Here is a 22,864-nt window from a genome sequence, read left to right as displayed (position 1 = left end):
GCCTAGTCAGGAGAGTTTTTTCTTGGAATATTAAACTGTGGAACTCATTTCCACAAGATGTTATGGAAGGCAAAAGATAAACTGCATTCAAAACCTAGACTGGAATAAATTTGAAAAACAAGAATAGCCACAGTTATCGCAGATGGTGTTAAGAGCATTTTGGAATGGATATAAAACTGCTTGCTTCAAGGCTTAAATCCATTTAAAACTCTTAGGATTAAGATTAAGATCTTCACATGGGGCATTTTATTTTATATCTACCTCCTGGGTGATCAGAGGTAGGCTACTAAGCTGGATGGACCATAAATCTACTTTAGTCTGTCAATATTCTTACCTGTACACAGTCTCCCAAGATTTCTTGAAAATCTAGCAGCTTGTACTGAATTGTAAGTAGTGTGAAATTGGAAGTTTAATGGAATAGTCCAGATTAGAATGGAGTACAGCAGAATAGAGTAGAATAGGACACAACAGAACTAGAAAATCAAAACAAATACATGTATAAAGAAAAAAAAAAGGCATATTGAAAATGATGTTTTGAATACAAGTCCTGAGTGCATGGCATGGCAAATGTTCAGGCAGGTAGGTTGTTGACTTTCTTGGTCTCACAGTTGGTTTTGGCAAACAAGCAGAGTGACCATGGGATCAAATTATAGGCTTGACTCTGCAACCCGTATGCAGGCCAGTGAGCAGTTTTATGAATAGTCCTAACGGACTCAGTATAACTAGGTAGCATGAAATACACTCCACAGCACACCAATGTGAGCCTGAGGACTGCTGCTTTTGAGATGAGAGAAGATGCAGCACAGAAAAGAGGGTGGTATTTAGACAGGAGCTGCCATTGCTATGGCAGATTCAGGGAAAACTGGAGTAAGCTACAGTGAAGTTCAGAGCCCATTAACAAACTGGCTTGGTTTTATGAGCTATAACTGTGGTGACTTGTTTGGGAAAAAAAAAAAGAGAGAAGAACCAGGTGCTACTGCCTGCTAGAGCAGTGGAAAGTTCAGCTAAAATGGTGAGTACAGACAGGTGAGAGCAAGCTCTGGCCACTGGATGATGCTGAGGACCAGCTAAAGGCATATCACTTAATCACTTAATCAAAACTGCATCATTACAGAAGTGATAAATGGGCATATCAAATGTGTTGCCCTCACTCTGAGCAGATCAGATATGAACTTCAGCCTAGCTTCTCTATTCTATGGTTACCCAAAACCAGTCTGATTTTTTCCAGTAGTTGGTTCTTGCTGTGAAAAGTTTATTCCTCTATAACCACTCGCCTGTGACTAGTTCTGTTCTTTACTTGATAGTGAGTTTTGGTATAACCTAGGAAAACCTAATCTGAGAACATCTCATTCTGACAAAGCACTATGCAAAAAGCTGTACAGAAATCTTCTAGCATTATTCCACTCCTCCTAGTTCCTCTGTATACACTTTCTGTTTGTTCTTCAGGTTAGGAGCCATCTTTCTACTTTGTGTTTGTGTATCACCTGTTGGAACACTTTTGGCTCACGCCGTAGGCTCCCAGTACTACTGAAGGTCTATGGACTGAATTAATTGTCCATGTTTAAAAGCATTCTGTTGGTATTCTCGAGTGAGGGTGTTTGGGGACAGGTTTTGCTGTAGCTGTTCTTATCTTCTTAAACATGCATGGAATTAACATAAAGAGAACAAGTGACAGGGACATTGGCTACAGCCGAGGGAGAGGGGGTTGCAGACCTCCATCATTCAGCAAGTTGGATGGCTGGCTGGAGCCCAAGGTAAAGTGAGAGACACTAGAAGTAAGAGGTGCCCCATAAGGGTAGTAAGTCTTATCTTGCAATGTAGCACCAGAGACACATACAGCAGGTAGATAGGAAAGAGTTGCTGCAAAGGCTGTCTGCAGGAATATGCTGGGCTGTTTGCAGTGGCTGAGCTGCTCATCACTGGAGCGTAGAGCAGGACATAGCAAAAAGCAGACTGCTGTGAATTCCCATTGTCCAAATGCTACTTAGGCGCTGGTGGGAGATCGGTAGCGTATTCCGCCTGTATGAACACAGAAGAGGGAGGTACCCAGAAGCACTCAATAACACTTTCGGACAGGCTTTCACTACCAATACATCTCTACTCTTGAAGTGTAAATCTTGTAAGAAATTAGACTTGGCTGCTTGAGTTATAACAGTCATAAAGGATGGACCAGGTGTGTGGAATCTTGTGCCTAAGCTGTAGTATTTACACATATAATCAGAAAAGCATGATATAAGGATGGCTCAAGATGCATATGCCCAAGACATAAATAAGAGAGCTGTGGCAGGCACTGCTTTTGGGCCATTTGATAGAGGACTTGGAGAATGAACCTCCACAGTTCAAGCCAGAACACAGTGAGGACATTGGTGGGGGTATATACCACTGCTCAGCAGAAAATCCAAATGCTACAAAAGATAAACTTCTTATAAAAGTAAGAATGCATAGCCAGCCTTAGCCTGATCCCTAGGGGATAGAGAGACATGAATACATATGTAAAGACGACAGTAATAACCCAAAAGTCTAAGGTCTGACTAAGATTTTTAACTGAGGTAGTGTCTAAAAACATATAATATGGTAGAAAGTTCAGGGGCTATCTGTTTTCACTGGCTATGAAAAACCTTTATCCTGCAGCAGTAATCAAGATAATGATAGATCATGTAGCACTAGAAGTAAAAGAAATACACTGTTGGATATAAGTAGGAAAATGTGGCAGTGAGTTGTAAGTCCATGTCTTGAAATGCAGTGTAACTGAGCTTGCCAGCCTGAGTGGGTCTTACCAGCTGAGGAAGAACGCTGGGAACACCAGGATGTATTTAAGGGAGTTTCAGAGGACAAATGCTTTAATGACAGGGCATGGAACTGAAGGACTGGAAGCTGAAGAATGTAATTTGGGAGAATGAATAGGTGTGTAGCAGAGATCCAGCAATGAAGGTTTGGCCACATCCAGAACAGGGGAGCAAGCCTATGACAGCAACTTCTACCTTGTAGGTAGCTGCTGTTAGTTTCCTTTAGCCCCATCTGCCTGTCGTAGGGGTACTGTCTGCCCCTTTACCTTGGGCTGCATCCCAGGGAATGCAAGTCAACAGCTTCCAAATGTGACTATGGTAATAACTAGACCCTGAGTTTTGCCTGTGAAGTGCTAGAAAAAAGAGAGAGACTTCACTCCTAGAAGTCTCTTTCCACATGGCACGCAGGGCAGGCCAGCTTTTAGTTTCTCCAGTAGTTACTGCATTCATTATTAATATACTTTGCATACTTTAAAGGCCTCTGCGCACAGGACTGACAAGCAGTAGGGCTTCTTCTGGCTGTTAACAGCCATCTGGGCTGTCTCATTTCTGTGCCAGTATGTTCTGTTTTGAAGACCAACATTGGTCTCCAAAGCAACCTGGTGCATGGTATGGAAGATGCCTACGGTGCCTAGGCTGGGTCTGTTCTGCTCTAGCTTTTCCTGACAGCAGCTCTTGTAAGATGCTAATACGTTGCATTACACATGCACCTTCCTGATGACTAATAGCTTAATACCCAGTACAATGTCTACCTTACAGAGCAATAGAGGAATGGCTGTTCTGCCTTTGTGCAGGGAGCTGAATATCGCTTTAACGCATTCATACTTAGCTTAGGGTCCCCAGACGGCTGCCGATTTATCTCTGCTCCTAGGCTTCCTATTTGGTGCTCATATTGTGTGTCAGAGAGCAGAAGGGAAGGATTTGCTGCACCTTATCTCCATTCAGATGATACTGACGCTCCCTGATAACTCGCTAATCCACCGAGATAAGAACACTGCAAGCAGATTTTGCAGCCTTTAGGATGAAATGTGTGCACGGATTTACGTTATTCTTGCAAATACTGAAATCATACATTTTGCTGTGTGAGCCACAAACTTCATGTCACTACACCAATTAGCTCCCAGGATCAGGGTTATTTCAAACAGCTTTAACCAGATGAGCAGACAATGTATTATAATAAAGAGAAAAATAAGATCAGATGAACAAGATTTTTAATGTAACATTTCTTACAGCATTGCAAACTGTTACGAGAGAAACAGAATTAGAAGGTATGTTTTGTTCTTTTTTTATTTTTCCTAATGGAGTTGTTACTTTGTCTGGAATTTGGTGGTTGTGGTAGTGAGTATGAAGAGGAGAACAAAGAGAGGCTGGCCTTGGAAAAAACTCCAGCTTCTTGGGGAATAAATGTCTGCCAGAGATGTTGCACATGAGTAATCCCTGAGAAGTGATAGCTCTGGGAATGGGGGTTTCATCCTCAAAAGGCTTTCAGGGCTGCAGAAGATATCAGGGCTGAACAATATCTGGATAGAAAGACCCAAAGTTGGGCCTTGGGCATAACCTCCCCTCTGCCCCTGCATCCAGGCATCCTCCAGCTCATTAATGTTGTGTGGCACATCATAGCAGGGGGTCTTGCACCTCATCTGCTATAGCCATATCTACACTTTGGGTTACTTTTATGCAGTTGGATTTTTTATTTGTTTGTTTGTAGTTTTTGGTTTGGTTTGGGTTTTTTTAATGCTAGTTCCTTGGTTATAGTGGCCTGGGCTGTCTTCATTGACTTGGACTTTCACTGTGTATTTTAGTTCCAATGAGTTGTCCATTCACCAAGACACTTCATTTCCTTGCCTGACAAACACACCTCAGAGCTGCCTCTTCCCCACCTGAAAAGGCACAGGAACGTTCTTGATGCAACCAAACCCACTCAGCACCTATAGAGAGTTTCAGGGTTTGGGCTGGGATGAAGAACAACTATGTCCAACTCTGCTTTCTCCTTACAGTCCTCTAGGTGACTTTATAGCATCCGTGATATGGTTTAAATGTAACTAACAGGTTAAATATGTCAAAGGCCTCACCAACCTAGACCTGTAGGCAGACACAGTATCGCAGGCTGCTGTAACTAAAAGGCAAAGTCCAAAGAAGTCAATGATGGACCAACAAAGTGCTTTGAGAAGCCAGGCGGCAGGTCTTCATGGCAGCAGCTCCCCTAAAGAGCTGCTCTGAAGTCCAGTGCTGGCGTAGCTGTGCTCTCAGTTAAGTTGTCAGAGCCCAGAAACATTGTCTTCCTCCAAAGGAGGTTTCTCTGTTTTGTATCTGAGAGAAGGGGCAGAGCCTTTCAAAATGTTCTCAAAATCCCTCGGGGTTTTTCGTTCACTGAAAAATTATTGGCTTTATTCCATTTTGCATTCTAGAAACTCTGCCCAGGGGTGTTTGAAAAGATGGCTCCTAGCAGAGTTCCCTGTGTAATCAGAAACGCCGTGATCAGCCGGCTGAAATAGAAAGGGAGAGACAAATGGCATTAAAAGCAGGAGTCCAATAAGAGGATAGAGAGCTTTGAGAATTAGTCATTTGACTCTTTTTGACCTAAATCTCTAGTTTAATAAAGCACAGTCCTTCCACATGGTGCTTGTTAAAGTCCTTGAACAGAAGGTTTTTGCAGCCTGAGCAGGGGCTCAGCAGAGGACATGGTTTACTAAGCTGGCAAAAAGAAGGGTGGTCGAACCACAGCCTAATTCTGCCCACCCTATTTTGCACACCCCCTTCAGACACACTGCTCAGCACACTGTAATGATCGTTCGGTTGCTGTCACCTTTCCATGCATAGGAGAACGAGTAAAAGCAGAGACCTGGCTGAGACCAGGCATTCATTTTCCAGAGAGGATGAAGCAGAGCAGGACTTCTAGATCATTGTGGGTGCATAACAAGAAGGAAGGGGCTACTGAGGTGGAGGGTTTAAGCATAACACCCTCCTGCAGTCTACCTCAGCCTCCTGTTGGGGGGCCAGTCCTTGTTTGCAATTGTCTAAATGATGGCAAGACAATCACCTTCATGCAATTGCCTGAATGTGGACACCCATGCTGGAAATCTGGAAGAGTAAAGAATTGCAGGTTCCCACCAACCGGTGCCATTGGCTGTGACAGGCTGGCTGCCCAGGATTTGCACAGGCTGCTCCCTGCACAAGCAGCTCCGCCATGGAGCCAGAGACAAGGACTGTGGGGAAGGGAGGGTTGCAATGAACCCAGCGTTGCAGCTGAGACAATGTGAGGGAGATGGAGATAAAGCCAGTGGGGATGTCTGGCATCACAGATTTGATGCCACCAGCTCTAGTGGAAGGAGACCCTGCCAGCGGCTTGTGGCATTTAGCCTCCCAGGACCATATGTCCTCGAAGAGGGGTCTCTGCTGCATTTCTCTCCTTGGCAGAGAGAGAGTTCACCTGAGTACCCTCTGCCTGAGTGAAAAAGAGGCCAGTTTCCCTGGAAATGAAGAGACTCTTCACTGCTGTGAACTAATCCAAATCCTCTCAGGCAGGGAAGATTTCTACGCTCCAGGATCTTTGGGTTCTGTGTCCCTGTTCATCCCTGATGTAGGCTGACAGTGATAAAGGAGATGCACTGCTTGCAAAAGCCTGGGCATGCTCCTCCTCCAGTGCTTTGCTGAAGCTCTCTGGCTGCAGGGCTGGGTTTATCTATCAGAGTTTTCACTTTCCCACCACTCAGTTCCAGAGTCCTGGTTCACTGAAAGAGACTGCAGTGATTTCAGAGGGATCAGGGCTTCCTTTCCAGTCTTTCATGAGCACTCTGAATGTCAAGATGACACCTGAATTCCCAGCAGTGAGGAACCTGTGGGTGCCCATTTAAAGACAGGGTCTTATTCCAGCCAGCCATGTGCTAATTACTGCATCTACCCCACCGTTATGCACTGCAGCGCATTGAACTTGAGCCATGGAAATGCAGTGCCACAGATTCTTCCATGAGTTGTCCCCCCATCCTCCCAAAGCCCCCCAAAACCTCAAAAGTGTGGGAGTCTCCAGGAAAAGTGTAGACTGGACAATTATGCAATTATTTCCTATTTAGCATCCTGAAGCAAAACAAGTAACTCCTAGTGAGTACAGAGCAGCACACAGCTTGGAAGTGAGACCACAGGGACCCAGAAATCCCCACCACAGGTCTCCCTACTTCCCAGCTCTAACACTTTCTTTAATATTTCTATCTAACCCGTGGCAAAGCCACCCCGCTGCCAATGACAGTGCTTGTGCCATTTTTGGCCAACTTTCCTACCCCCAGCAAATTCTCAGACACCTTCAAACCTGATGACAGAAATAACTGTATTTTCGTGATTCCTTCAGACTGCAAACAGCTGTAATGTCCCCAGGAGCTAACCTCTGACTTGCACACCGAAGGGTTAGCTGGGCTGCTCCAGGCTTGAGGGGTTCTGGCAGCTTTAATTTACTGTCTGTGTTCAGGGTGAGGGGAGGGCTAGCTTTAGCCTTATAAATAAAGAGAAAATCCAGAGTCTGTTGAATTAAAGCCTAAGCACCAGCTTGTATAATCACACTGTATAGTCCCTGGGATCTTCCCTCATTTAGAGAGTGATTTTTCACTTTAACTTACTGCACAAGCCTGCTTTCAATTAATCCTTCTCTGCCCAAGTCCTTTCGGCATATGGCCCGAGAGGTTCTTGGCATGGAGCGGGTAACTCTGAGACCTCCTAATCCAACATTTGCCAGCTGATAAGTCCCTACGCTCTTTTGAGCGGCCCAGTAATAACTTTAATCACCCCAAACTGTTCCAGCTCCCTTGCATGGTGCTTTGCTCCTTCCAGCACGGAAGGCTGATTTAATGCCTGATGCTGCTGTGGGAGGCGGGATTTGGAGCTAGCTGTGAGAGGACAGCTGGAGGGCTGCACTATCATTGGCCAGGACATTGGAGCACGAGTTCCCTGGGGGAAGGAAAGTGCCTGGTGTGTAGTACTGTCTTGCTGAGGTAGCAGACCAGAGCAGCCCACTGGCTATTTGAAGGATGCAAAGAAGTATCTTATATAGCAAACAGCAGAACACCTCAGGTTACAACTGCTTGTGGAGCCCAGGATGGGGATGATGAGGTCCAAAAATGTAAGATGTCATCCACAGCTTCAGCTCATCAGTGCAATATGGCCCAGATTCAGGATTCCCAAGCCATGACATGTTCAAAAACAGCCTACGATTTGGGGCCTGAAGAATTATAGGCATTACAGGGTTAGCATCCAGCCTGAAGGAACATGTAATACTGCAGATCCAGAGTTCTGCATCCCGGAATATGCTGGTTAGAGGCTTTCATCCTCAGGAGTGGGACAGAGCTTTCTTCAACATGGCAGCACCACAGGCTTCAGTGGAGCATCTGGTTTTGCAAAATATTTAAAGTTGGACTTCCCTTGCATAGTGGGGGCCTGTTTCTGGCTTGTGCTATGTAGAGAATTCAACTGAAAGGTTAGAATCCTTCTGTTTTTTATAAGTACCAGCATTGCACTTCTCCCAGGCTGCCTGGTCTTGTTTGCCTGTTTACAAGGTGCAGCTGAAATTTCCCCTGGCTGATAAACAGGGGAATTCACTCTCTTCTTCTGTTTGCTCAGTAGCTGAGTCCTCTCAGGAAGCAGAGGGATAGAAAGGATTTATCCAGGGTACATGAATGATCAAGGCAAAGAGCCATTCAAGGGAGATATTGTCCCTTGGATGGGAGGAGAATAAAGCATACATAGGTATGAAAGTCTGAGGCCCGGAGGAGCTGGCGAAGAACAGCAGGCATCATCCTCAGAGCAGGGAGTGGGACAGTGTTGATGACTGCATGTTAAGGTCGGGATAAGCAGAGCACTTTGCAGCATGCCTGTTTTCTGAGTGCAGCATAGTGAAAGGGTTGGAAGATCCTAAAGATCCTGACACTCTCCAGCTTCTGCTTTTTATGAGAATTTCATTTAAATGCTATAAACTCACATGCACCACCCAGGATCCATCCAGGAGGATTTGGAAGATAAAAGAAGATTATCTTTCTTGGATTCCATTTGAAATGTATCCTGCTCAGTGAGGAACCTGCAATTTCCAGTGAATATATAAGCCCAGTCAGGCTCTTTTAGAGACAGACACGTACTTATCTTACCTGACATTACACAGAATCACAGAATACTACACCAGGAACCTCCTACAAGGACCGTGGACACTCCCACTCTGATTTGCTAGTACTAACTGGGCTCATTTGCTTCAGTTTCTGAAATGACTTAAACCACAGCCCAGTAGTGATACATGACTAATCTGCTGTCTCGTCAGCAGTGTTTCCCAGGGGCCTGGCGAATGAGGGCTTGGTTGGGGTTATTTTGTAAAAATGAAAAGCAGGCTTCTTTAGCCCCACAAGTTACAGTGAATTTTCAAGGAGGTTCCAACTCGCTGTATTGGAAACCTCTTTGTCTCCCTGCCTGGCAGGTCAGATTAATAATGCAGCTTCTTATTACTTAACGTCAGCAGTGCTGTCTCTGCAGTGCACGGCCCACCAGGTGCTGGGAAGTCACATGCCTGGAGGGGAAATGCTGGAGTGGACACAGATAGCCTCGCTGAGGTCCTGTCTCCAACAGCTCAATTAGATTAAACAAGTAAATCAAAAGGCTGCAGGAGATCGATGCCCCTGACGGATGAAGGCCTTTCAGGAGAAGTGGCACTTGTTCTGAACACGATCCATCACTGCTGCGGGGAAGGGACCCCAGAGGTGCCATGGGAGCTGTCTGCCCTCCTGTGAAGAGGCAGAGGTCTGTGCTACCATAAGCCAGTCCAGCAAAGGGCATCAGGTTTTGCACGTACAGCACAGAGCAGTGAGGATGAATTGCAGCTAAGGGCCTGACTCTGGCTCTTCTGACACACCTGATTCCCCTGAGGTTTCTTTCCCCAGTGCTTGGTTATGGCCAGAGGAACACCTTTGTTGTTATAGCCAGCCTTGCTTTTTTCAACACAGCACATTTCCCTGGATGCAACAGGCTGTTCATGTCAGGAGAGTGACAGGGAAGATGAAAAACAGGGAAGTGGGGCTTATATGGCTTAATCAAAGGCTGAGTGGTGGCAACCACTTTGGGATTGTGGCTGTGTTCTGGGGCCCTCTGCCCTGCCCTGAGGTTGCTGCCCAGAAGAGAGGTTCATACAGAATCACAGAATTACAGAATCATTAAGGTTGGAAAAGACCTGTAAGACCATCAAGTCCAACCATCAACCAACACCACTATGCCCATTAAACCATGTCCCACAGTGTCACGTCCACACGTTCCTTGAACACCTCCAGTGAGGGTGACTCCACCACCTCCCTCGGCAGCCTGTTCCAGTGCTTCACCGCTCTCTCAGGAAAGACATTTTTCCTACTATCCAGCCTGAACGTCCCCTGGCGCAACTTGAGGCCGCTTCCTCTTGTCCTGTCGCTAGTCACTTGGGAGAAGAGACCAACACCCACCTCTCTGCAACCTCCTTTCAGGTAATCATACAGAGCGATGAGGTCTCCCCTCAGCCTCCTCTTCTCCAGACTGAACACCCCCAGCTCCCTCAGCCGCTCCTCATCAGACTTGGGCTCCAGACCCCTCACCAGCTCCGTCGCCCTTCTCTGGACACGCTCCAGCACCTCAATGTCCTTCTTGGAGTGAGGGGCCCAAAACTGAACACAGGATTCGAGGTGCACCAGTGCCGAGTACAGGGGCACGATCACCTCCCTACTCCTGCTGGCCACACTGTTTCTGATATGTCCAAGTCCTGCATCTAAGCACATGATCAGCTGCTGCCTTGTCCAAGGCCTCACCCTGACAGATCCTCCGCCTCTTTGTGTGCAGGATCCACCACCTTGGGTGGTTTCCATCTACTGACAAGGTCTGGGCGAGGAAGTGCTGCAGTGAGTCCAGGCAGGTGGGCCAGGAAGGAGGGCTGGGGTGGCAGGAGACAGCATAGGGAAGGAATGCTGCAAGGCAGGCTCCTACACCAAACCAGGCTGGGAGGAACAATGTGTCCAAGGGGACAGATGCTGTCAGCTCTCAGACAGAATGGGAATGTCCTCCATTTTTGAGGCAGCTTCTGGTGGGGCTGCAGCAAAATGTCTTTCCAAATTGAAGACACTGTCATATTTTCTGGCTCCTAGGGCTGTTCTTCAGGTCTGATAATGGTTCCAGTTGATAATACTGCCCAGCTCAGCTCTCCCCTTCTGAAAGAAAGTATTTGCCTGCATGATCATTCTTCTTGCCCTTGAATAATCATACAAAAAGGCTGCAGTGCAGTATGGACTGGAAGAGGTAGTGGCTAAGGGTGAGGGTCAGACTGTGCTCTGCTTACCAAATTTCAATGCTTACAGAAAAAAAATCCAGTGATTCAGTGTGCTCTCAACATCCGCCTTTTTGTATGCCTCCCCAGCCCCACTAAGCTACTCCTGTGATTCTTTCGGATCCACTGTGGGTGTTGACTAATTCAGTTGCTGTTGGTGTCTGGAAGGACGCAAAGAAGGAAGGAAGGTGCAGGTGCAACCTGTATGTGGAGCAAAAACAAGTACTTTGTGCAGGAGCCTTTGGAATGGTTATACAGTACACTTCCATGAATAGTGCCAGGCCTGTCAGATTTTCCTGAAGGTAATTTTAAAAGCTCCAAAGATACTACTCTAAAATGTGATTGATTTGTTGGTTGGGTCATCCCTTGGGGATGTTCAGTGGAAGAGAGGTAAGAAGTTTGATGCTGAAAAATTCAGCGGGTGTGGGTGTTAGGAACCCAGGTCAACCAGAGCTTTCAGGGGGATCTGTCTGAACTACCTCCTTCAAGCAAACATGCCCCAAACACCAAAAGGCTTGTAAACTTGAGAGCAACTAAAAAAACTCTCGAAGTGGAACAATGAGCATTTTTAAACCAGAGAACTCCAGAGTGAGACAGAACAGAAGTGAAAGTACTTTTAACAAATCTCCTTCCTCCCCTCTGTTTTCTTTCTTTCAGGCTTGCTCTCACTCCAGAAACCTTTTAAGTTTCCTGGATGCAAACAAACTCCACGTAGTATTGACTGGTCCCAGGAGGAGTCTTTTCCTTTCCATCGTATCTGAGGCTGTGTTCCTGCTGCCTGTTCTCAGGACTTCTTTTGCCTGGATGGACCAGCTGATCTTTCTTTTTCTTCCATTAATCTGCCCAAACCCTTTTGAACATGTTATTTTCCAACACTGAAAACACCCTGTGGCGAATTCCACAGACAATTTACACGCTGTATGGAGACATTCTTTCTTTCTGCTTGTTTTGAGCCTGCCATCTGATAGTTACAGGATTCTTCTTGGAAGAAATGACAAACAATTGTCACCTCTCTACCAAGCTGGACATTCATGGTCTATTTACCTCTTTCTTACACAGATGTCATTTCATACCTTTCATCATCTCTGTTGCCCTCTTCTGTGTTTTCTTGCGGTTTTATAACGGTCTTTCTGAGATGGGGAAATCAGGATTGCAGACAATATTCAAGAAGTGAATACACCATGGATTTACACAGTAGCATGAGGTTGTTCTCTGTACTGTTCTCCATTGGTTTCTGACTATTACATAGCAGGATTTCCTTTTTTTGTTTATCAACAGGGGAAAATCCTTATCTTAATCTATCTCTGACTGGATTCTTCTCCTGAAGAATGAGGTGACTTTAGTGACTCACCAGGAAGAAGCCCTACCCTGGGAGGCCTGCTCTTCTGCTCCACTCAGGGCAATGCAATGATTAGCCAAGGGTATTGGATCCACTTATTTATTAGTGCCATGTTGACTTGAGAAAGATTCATATGATGATTTATAAGATATATGTATGTCTAAAATACTAAGGACAATCAAACACAAGGCTGTTGGATATCTGTGATACTAAACTACATTATCTTCTGGCTTATTTTCCTACATATTTAAAGCAGTATGGCCATGATATTAGCTTCCTAGCCTACTGCTTTCCCTGCAGAGACCCACATAAGTTAATAATATGAGGAATCTTTACAATTATCATAGTGTAATTATCTGTAGCAAAGATACATTTTGAGATGGAGGAGAGATGACTAGTTAGTGCCACAAATCTATAGTAATTAGAATTAAATCCTGAGAGTATTGGATTCCCCTCAGTGGCCAGTCCATTGATCTCCTCCCTGTGTAATTTTAAATATTTTTTATTGTTAACTTTCTTTTGTGAGCTTTTTTTTTTTTTAATTTCACATAGAAAAATTCATCACCTCCCTACACTGAAGAGTGTTTATGGGCCTAAAATACTGCAACTAGCAGTTCAAAATCTGCATTTTCTATTTTATATTCCTCTTTTTACTGGTTATCCAGACCAATTTAAACAACTCATGATCACCAGCATTTTTCACTAACTTAAAGAAGTTACTAGATTTTGTGCTAATTTTCTGCACCGTAGAAATGGATTGAGTGCTTACATGGTATAAACTGACTTTTATCAAGCCTCGCCTATTAACACTCCCTGATGACTTCTCCAGTTCGTCATACACTGGAGTCCGTTCTGACCTTTTGCTGTTGTCTGACAACGAATGGATAGGGATCTGAATCCACATGATTCATATCCACATATCTGAATTTGGGAGAATCTGGATCCAGACGTCAGTTTTTAAATAAAGAATTGCTTGTGCTAGAGATGTAAACCCAAGAAACTCGATAATGTAGTCATCGGTTAGAATCCAGAAGCAGCCTGGAAATGCAGTCTGTTGTGAATAGTGTATGTACTCTTTGAGAATGGGACCAATACTTCAAAGATTTTTTTTTTTTCTTTCTGTTAGAATAAATCTCAATAATGCACTTTCAGCTGCAGTAAAGAAGCAGTATTTTAAACGAAAGTAAGGCATCCTGTGGAACATTTAGATTCTTTTGGGTAGATTATCTTGATGAATTTACTTGTGGGTTCATGCATCTCAATAGCACCCACAGAAAGCATCAGACTTTGTGAAATTGCATTAAATTAGCAGTTAAGTGTTTGGAGACTTAGTTTCTTAATACTGTTTAGCCAACCGTATCGTGCAGATTGTGAAAAGTGCTTTAATCTGCAACATACAGGACTTCCCAAGGGATTAGCAGCAGTCCTGATATGTTAATATTGCAAAAATGGATGATCCAATTAAGCTCTGCTAAACCATGGCAGAATGTAAGGTCCATATGTTGGCTTATCCTTATGGTTTGTGTATTAGTCTGAAATTGCTAGGCAGCCTGTGCTGTTCACTGGATTCTGAGGCTTCATCACGACAGGTAAAGAGAGAAAAAGCTCTTTGCTTTACTGATGAGGGTTTTTTCCATCCCCTTGCAATGTATTCTCACTCACAAGGCAGTTTTCCAAGAAGAGAAGCATCTTCCATTGATACTGTGACTAACTCATTTTTTTTGCTCAGTGAAGCAAAAGCTTTCTCTGCTTCTTGGCCCAAACACTATCCCTAAAGAGCAGCTAAGTATGGAGAATTATCTTCACCAGCAGGTGAAAAAGGTCCTTGATAACCTCACTACAAGGTATTACAGACCTATTTATATCTGTACTCTCACCTGGGCTTAGAGCAAAGGACTGACCTGCTAGCAGACAGGGAATATGGTTGATGTAACAGCCTATGTCTGCGATGGGTCCCTGCTCAACTACTGAACAGGCTTGTATTTATGTGTCTACCCAGGCCAGTGGGAAATTAGGCTCTGTGAGCTCTTCAATAACAAATTTATTTTTTCAGTGTGCTATTTGCACTGCCTTGTCATCTCTGCACAGGGCAGACTCCACCAAAAAACACTTTGCAAATGAGCTTCTTGCCCACGCTAAACAGTGTTTATGTGTTGTTTACATGGGAGATGTTACTCCTGGGCTCCAGCAGCAACCTCTTCTTGAGTAACTCCTGCTCTGGGTTGAGGTGGGAAAGGCAGAGTCCTCCAAGCTTCTTCCAGGGCAGTCCTGTTCTCTGCTATAAGCCGTGTCCACCTTTGCAGACTCTGTTGAGATTTTCTGCTGGATGACTGCTCACAGCAGCTCCTCCAACTTGTTAGCTCTTCTGAACAGAGACCAGGAGATGACAGAAGCCACAAAGGATTTCCTGCAGGAGATCTTTTCCTAGTCAAGAGTCACTAGACACGTCCATGAGCACCTTTATCAAAGTCCATTCTCTCTTCAGTGGAGGTTGCACCAGACACCTCCAAAAAACCCTTCCAGCTTGTATCAGTCTCTAAGTCTTTGACCAGGACTTGTAGAGGCCACCTTGCCCCTTCCTGCCTTGGAGCTGTATTTCTGGCACTGCTGGCTGACAATGGCCATCCACTGTGTGAGGCCATCAAATCAGGACGGTTTGCCGCTGCTGTTTGTGATTCTGGGTCAGGCAAATACATAAAATACTCAAGGATGATGTCTAAGTGATGCTCTGCTGTTGCCTGATGCATGCAGCATACCAGTGGTCACAAGTGTGCTATCCATCTGCCTGTGGAAAGATAAGTTTTTCGTGTTTAATATTCCAGGACTCCTCTACACTGGTCTGTCTCATCCCACTGAGACTGTGCTGCTGCTATTATGTGATATTTTTGTTCTTTTTCTAAGGACATCTCCATATCTCTCAAATTGTGAATTAGGAACAGAAGATAGTAGTTACGTCCGTAGTTACTCATTTCCTGTGGTACAGAGAATAACATATCACACCTTCTGGTGCAGAGAAATAGTTCAGGTTTTTCCTCTTGGAGGTACAGAGATATATGCTGACATTTGTTGGGGTACTTCTAAGGGCTTCTCATTTTTTCAATTCTCTTTTGATTGTATTACAGTATCTTTCCCCTCATATTCCTAGCTGTTATTGTCCCTTATTGACTATTTCTTTTTGGGCAATTGGGGTAATATTAGCGTACTTTAGCTATCTAATTATCTTTAAAAAACTCTGCCTTTGGGTTTGTTCAACTAGCTTGAATACAAATGTATTGCTTTGCCAGTTAGGATTAAGAAAAGACACTTCTCTCACTTCTTTCTTGCCCTTGGAATTCCCAGCTAAGAGTAAAGTTCATATTGGAAGTCAGGATATTATCTTCTTTCCTAATAGTTTAAGGCATTTTGCATTTACAGAGGTTCAGAAGTTCACTAAGTAAGATGATGCCTTTCTGCTTATTATGGAAGCCTCTGGTTAGATAAAGAAATTGAAAAAAAAGTAAAGTATTATGATACCCTCCTCCCTTATCAATTCTTTAATGTTCATGTGCTTAAATTAAAATTCTAAAATACATATACATGTTAATCATAAGCTCTTTGCTAATGTGCCAGCTTATCCCAATAGCTGGAATGACATCCTGAGGGCATTTAAAAATGGAAACCTGTGAGGAATGGGGCCATTTTCTTAATACACATATGTTCATCATTTACACTCAGTACTGCAGAACGGGGTAACGAACATTACTGGATTTCAAGTGCAATTGTGGCTTTGTCCTCCTGGGAGGTAAGACATTTCAAAGGCAGAACAGGATCTCCCAGCAGTAAGGGCTGCAGTCCTTGGGCTTGATACGATGTTTGTGAATCTCTCCTTTTAGTTCCTTTGCTTTTCTGACAAGTGCACAAAATAAAACATTTCATTTGGGATTGTATGAAATATTTCATGCTGAATGGAACAACATTTTTTGGTTTAGCAAGAAAAAAAAAATTCCAGCATGATCCAAGCAAAGCCTTTTTTCCACTTGATTTTTCAATTTTGCTGTCAAACTGAAAAATCAGCTATTCCCCCAGACCAATAACAGGGAGCTCTCTTCTCCTGTACGGAACAGCAGTGTCCTGATGCTGAACAGAAGAATATTTCCTGGCAGCATCATTTGTTGTAAGTCTTAAAAGATACTCTGATCACAAAGAAGAAAGTGGAGCAGAGACTCCAGCCTTTCCTCACCAGCAGCACAGCTGAGCAATTTCAAGAGGCAGCAGCAGGAGGCCAGCTCCTTTCCCTGCCTCGGGATCTTCAAAACATCCTAAAGAAAAGTAATTTTATTCCTGTTTTTAGCTCACAGGCTCTTAAAACAAATGACTTTCCCCTTCAGCAACCTTGGAGAAGGTGTTTGCAACATGAAAAGGGAAAAGGAGCATTCACTGAACCACTGTGGGTGTCATGTGGACCATCTGAGAGGTCTGGTCCCATCTAGCAGAGACTCCTAGGGAGAAAAAAGACTAGTGCAGAAGAAAAACATTTCTTCAGCTCAGAGTCACCTGGGGGTCTGGTTTCCAGGCCCTTTGGTGCAAGAGAAAGCGTCTGACCCTGGTTATTAGTAGTTGCTTGGGCAAACCCCATAGTGAGCAGCCGAGATCTTGCCATCTCTGCCTGCATTACTCTTTGCTCTGCGCTTGGAGGTATGGTGACGTGGCAATGCCCGCTGCGGTGTGGAAAACTGCAGACTTCATCTAACACAGGTGAGAGAAGAACTCCAGCATGGACACACCCACTCCAGCAAAAATATCCTGGAAGTGTTTATTTTGTTTTGGGGAAACTGCAAGTGGAGAAAAGCGATTCCATTTTGCGCAGCTGTTTCAAATTCTGGTTTTGCTGTGTTTCAGAACACAAAAAATGGTAACCAAAATAAACACCTAACAGAAACTAAAATTTTCCCCAAGACATAACGGTGAGAATCGTTCTGCACTGGGCTCGGCAGCAGGCTGCGAGGGACCAGTGGATCCAGAAATCCTTGGGTTTCCTGCTCACTGCAGCACCCTGGATGAGCCTGGGAGGCTGCTCTCCTGTGATTTCCAGGCACTCATTCTCCAGTCAGCCTGCAGAAAAGGAGTTTGGATGCCTTGGTATTCCAGCATCCTACTGAGAAGCAGAACAGAAACAAGGAGAGGCTTTGAAACCTGTGGGGGTCCCACTGGTGTTTCCTCTAATTGGAACCATTTGCAGGAAATATTTTAATGCCAAGAAAGTTGCAAATTCTGATAAAAAAGAAAATTGGCTGGTTGGCCTGTTTCCAGTTGGTCTTAGGTCTCAGCTGTATTGCTGTAAGTATTATCTGGCTGGTCTAAACTGTGTCTTTACTTCTTTGGTTGCTGGGGGTAGGTGTTCCTACATAGACTAGAGTACACACCTCTTCACGTCTACATCAGGCAAGAATCTACCAACAGATTTTTTGTAGCAAGGTTTTGGAGAAAGAAGAAATAGATACTCCTTCCTACTAGAATAATCTAAAGGATAGTGGTTATGCTTTTCTCTTGTCTCTGAGAAAGACAAGAGAGATACATTTCCCTCCTAAGAAATATATATGTACATATATGTACTGAGTCCTAGGACAGAAGCATGGGCGAGCTGCCGTAACACTATACATCTTCTTGTAGGACTCTTAGTATCATTAGCTAACCCAATGCCAGATAACTTCATTGAGTATGATTGACTATGAACAGGTCACCCCGGACTCCCTTTAAAGTGAGCAGAAAGGGCTCAGTACCTACATGGAACAACTCATCCAGTCTTACAGGTGCTGACATCAGGATGAAGCAACTGGTTCCCAAGCTACACTGATGTGTTTTTTCAGCTCAGATTTAGATGTCTCCGCTGAAGCCTTCACCACTCAGATGAAGTCCCCAAGTTTTCTCTCTGACCTTTGAGTCTGTTCATGAGCCCCTGTGACTACCTCCCTTTCTTTTATGCCTCTTGTAGGAATGTTATATTCTATATCTTCTTGTACTTCTCTTTTCTTCTGAAAGAGCTAACGTTATGCTAAGACTGCTACAGGATGTTAAGTGATAACAAGCCACAGGCGAGAGAGTGAATGACTGATCAGCAGGTGAAGCTCTGTCGGTTTCTAGAAATAATGATAGAAGAACTAAGAGCAGAGCTTGAAAAGACTGGCACTCAATCAAAAATGTGGGGCTACAGGTTTAGAGCAGGAAATGCAAAACCTGGGAAAAAAGCTGAAAGCCTTGTTAGAGCATTGATGAGATTATTTACCCATATAAAAGCTTTGCTAAAACATTAACCAAAAGAGGTGTCCTAGATGTTATCTCCTACAGATAAACTGTATAGACAAGATGCTAATAAGGTTCAAAGGAAGGCACAAGCAAGCCTGAAAAACTCGACAGAGAGGTGTGAACTGAGTAGAGTAATTCAGTACCCTGTCATAAGGATGAAACAAGAAGAGCCAGACCGACATGAAGGTACAGTCAAATTTGCAATTATTGTGACCGCTGTTAGAAGAGTCACAACAACGCTGTGCCGGTTTAAGGGATGTGGGTCTGTGTCTGCCTCTTGTCATGGTCACGTATCTCTGTCAGTGTTTTGCCATGGGCCTGTGTGCTTTAACACCCTTTCAGAGTAAGCATGTTAGGCCATGCCTCAGACAAGATACTTGGCTGAGTCTGCCTGCCAGACTGAGCATTTATGTAGGTATCTACTGCTTCCTTCTCAAGGCATTGAAACAGTATGAGATACTGAATAGTGAAAGTGAATTCACAACTGGAACATTTTAATAAAGAAGCCAATGAAGCTTGAAGGTAATGAAGCACCACTGATCCTGAAGAAAAACTGGGGCGACCTGGAAATCAGCAGTTTTAGTGGAAGGCAGTGCCTTTATAATCAAATCTGGAGCTTACTTGACTCTAGAAAATCACTGTTTACATGAGCTCTGTGCTCCTCTGCAACATGAAAACCACTGAAACTCAGAACAGATGGGATTTGCGTGGTTTTCCAAACGATCTCCCTGACAAAGGCAGGAGCGGCCTGTGTGACTCCTGTTGTTACTACCCCTCCTGCTCTTAAAATTCCACAGAGATGAAGGATGCACACGTTCCCTGGGATAATCTCCCTCATTTCTCTACTAGCTTCCCTGCTAGAGAACTCTCTCCAATGTCTAACCACACTGTTCCGTGCTGCACTTTAAGCCCACACTGAACAAGGACAAAAATATTCCTTCCCTTTGTTTAACTGTCCTTTGTACCTCTGAAGGCAACTATCATGTCTGCTCTTGGTTATCTGTTCTCAAGACTAAAGGGACCCTGGTTCCCCTAGCCTTTCATTACATCACAGAAAAACATCAAATTTAGGTAAGGTTGCCCAGGGCACTTCCCACACAGGTCATGTTTCCAGACCTTCAGCCTTCCTGTTCTCGCATCTGGACCGTTCCCAAGAACTTCACACTGTTCTTGGAACAATACTCCTGACAGCAGTGCCCAGAACAGAGTCTACTCCTGCAGCTGAGGTCTTATACAAAGCAAGCAGACCATAGCACGTATTGCATGTGTCTTATGTGTTATATTTGTCCTTCTGTAGAGCTCAGACATGCCATAGAGTGTCTAGCTTGGTCATGAGGTTACAACATTAGGCCTTGCCTTCCAGTTGTTTCGCTTCTGTATCTGTCTCCAGCCACTCATTCCCATTTTTTTAGGAATTAATTCCTTTTTCTTAACTTTCTGTGTGCATATGTCCTTCCTGAAATGCATACTGGTTTTCCCTGTTTCTCCAATTTATCAAGAACATTTTGAGTTTTAATCCTTTCTACCAGAATGTTTCCAGCTCCTTCCATCTCATGTGCAAATATAATAATTGCACATTTCATTCCATTATTTAAGCTAGTAATAAAAATATTGACTACTATCAGACGCCGGTCAGATGCCCACAAAATGCCATCTGAATCATTGTTCCAGACTAATAGTGAACTGTTGAAAACTGCTCCCTGAGTGCAGCTTTTAAACTTCTTAGCAGAGCTTTCATCTAGCCTGTGTTTGCTCAACTTTCTGATGAGAATGTCACACGAGCCTGTGACAGAAGTCTTCCTGAAATCAAGATATATGATCTGTACCACTTCTCCGTTCTCTGCAGAGCCTGTTACTCTGTCATAGATGGAAATTGCATTAGTTTGACATAATTTGTTCCATACAAATCTGTTGGCTGTTGTTACCTCCTTCTCATCTTCTGGGTTTTCAAGAATTGTATGCTTTTGTATTTGGATCTGCATTTCTCTAGGACTGGATAAGTCTGTATTTCTCTGATTCATCTTTCCTCCCTGTTTAAAAACAGATACTGTGTCTGCCATTTTTCGTACTTCTGAAAACTACCCCATCTTTCTTTCAAAGAAAACCACAAAACTGTATTGAGATTACAGACCTCTGAGAACTGGCTGAAGCAGAGTGAATTTTGTTAGGCCAGGATGCTTTGAAAGCATTTATGAACAATCTAATGCCTTGTTAGATAATGAACTTTACAGTAAGTGATCACAATTAATCCTTTTGCTAACAGGAGCTTTCCCTCCTTATTGATGAGAAAACTGGTGCTTTCCAAGGTCTGACTCTTATTTCTGAAGTGCTTGCGATATGTCTCCTCCTGACTCCTTATCTCCCTTACTAGTAGTATTTCATTTGGGTCTTGATCTCTCTGGTTTTGTCTCTGGTAATCTGTTCTGTTCTATGATATTATCCTCAGCAATATGACCTACTTTTCACCTTTTTTTCTTGGTTTTACTGCTACCGATTTAGCCAAGCTGGTCATTCCTGGTTCTTCTCTGGCATTTCTTCCTAGGGATAAATTGAACTTACACCCTTGCTATCAGTTGACTTAAGAAGCTATTAGTCCTCCTGAACTTCCTATTCTGTTCAGCTGCTTTTATTATGAACACTAATCAGCTCTCTGAAGTTCTTGAAGTCTGTTTCCTTAAAACTCAGAGTCTTTAGTTCGCTTTCTTCCTTCCTTGCTCTTCTAAGGATCATTAACTACTGTCATTTCTTGATCACAGTTTTAGCAAAGTTCTCTCCCGCTTTCCTTATTAGTGAGGATCAAACACTATCGCAGTGTCCTTCCAGTGGCTTTTTCTACATCTCTATGCAGTTATTTCTTTCACATTAAAAGAACCTCTGAAAAATTTATACCCTGCTGCATACTTTCCCCTGGAATTACCAGGGTATTTTAAGACCCCTGAAAACACCAGCTTCAGTGTTTTGGGTGTTTCTATGTGGTGCCTCTGGTGTGGAGGGGCAGAGAATTTTGTACCCCCGGTCTTTCCGATAGGCAAGTATATAGGTATAATGTGAGGTATCACGGAGGCCTTGCACCCGCTTTTGCATTTATCATCACTGGAGGCTTTCAGTCCTCCTGCGCTTTTCTACCTTCTGGTCTTTCTATACAGCCTTGTGGCAGTACTAAATCTTTTTCCCATCTGTGTGACTTTCAAAAAAATTGACTTTCCAAAATTAAATCATATTTTTGTGCATGACTTCAGAATCTGAGTCCCTTCTGTTTATTCCCTGTACCTTTTGAACTAATATAAACCATCTAAGATGTTTATCAGGTTGACCCACTGTCTTCTGCTTGCTCCATTTCTGACCTTTGTTGAGGCTTCTGTCATTTACGCTTATCTGTGGAATCTTACAGGTTACCTCGATTTTAGATTAAAGCTTCTCATTAGCAAGCTGCTATGCGAACATGCACTTTCTCCTCTCTGTGAAATGCTCTAGATTTCTTTTCCAGAGTCCAAAGTTGCCCACTTGCCCCTGTGGCAGGACCTGCTTGTTCATCTCAGGGACACAGATAGTACTGGAGCCTACAGGCACAGCCCACGGGGACAGTGCAAGAGGATTCACCTCCGGAAAGCAGAACAGGCAGCATGGGAGTCGCACAGAGGGTTCCTGGCAGGGTTCCTTGCCAGGGGGCCACAGGCCACCCCCCCAGGCCCAGACAGCACAGGCTGCAGTCGGCGCTTGGCTGACCTGCCGCCATGACACCACCGCCCCCTGTCTCCAGCGTGCCACACCCAGCAGCCCAGAACCTACCCTGGCAGGCACTGCAACAGCCAATCAGCTGCCGCCATGGGGAGCGCCGCCAATCATAGCTGGGCATGTGCTACCCAATCCCAGTGCTGCTCTCAGGAGGAGGCAGAGACCCAGGAAGGCCCTGAGGAAAGGGCCCCGCTGCCTCACTGCCGGCCTGGGCAGCACCAAGGGGGGAAGCTGATACGAGCCCCCGCCCAGCATCTCTGGGACCCCTCTGTTTCCCGCGGGGCAGCAAGGGGGTAGCAAAACCCTGACGCTTCCCAGCCAGTGTCATCCCAAACAGCACGGTCTCCTGCTGCACGCAGCAGTGTGACACCTGGTGCCATCATGGCTCTCTGCAACGGCATCCTGGCCTGTATCAGA

Source organism: Gavia stellata, chromosome 21 (genome assembly GCF_030936135.1).
Source record: "Gavia stellata isolate bGavSte3 chromosome 21, bGavSte3.hap2, whole genome shotgun sequence".
Lineage (NCBI taxonomy): Eukaryota > Metazoa > Chordata > Aves > Gaviiformes > Gaviidae > Gavia > Gavia stellata.
This window is presented reverse-complemented; position numbering follows the sequence as displayed.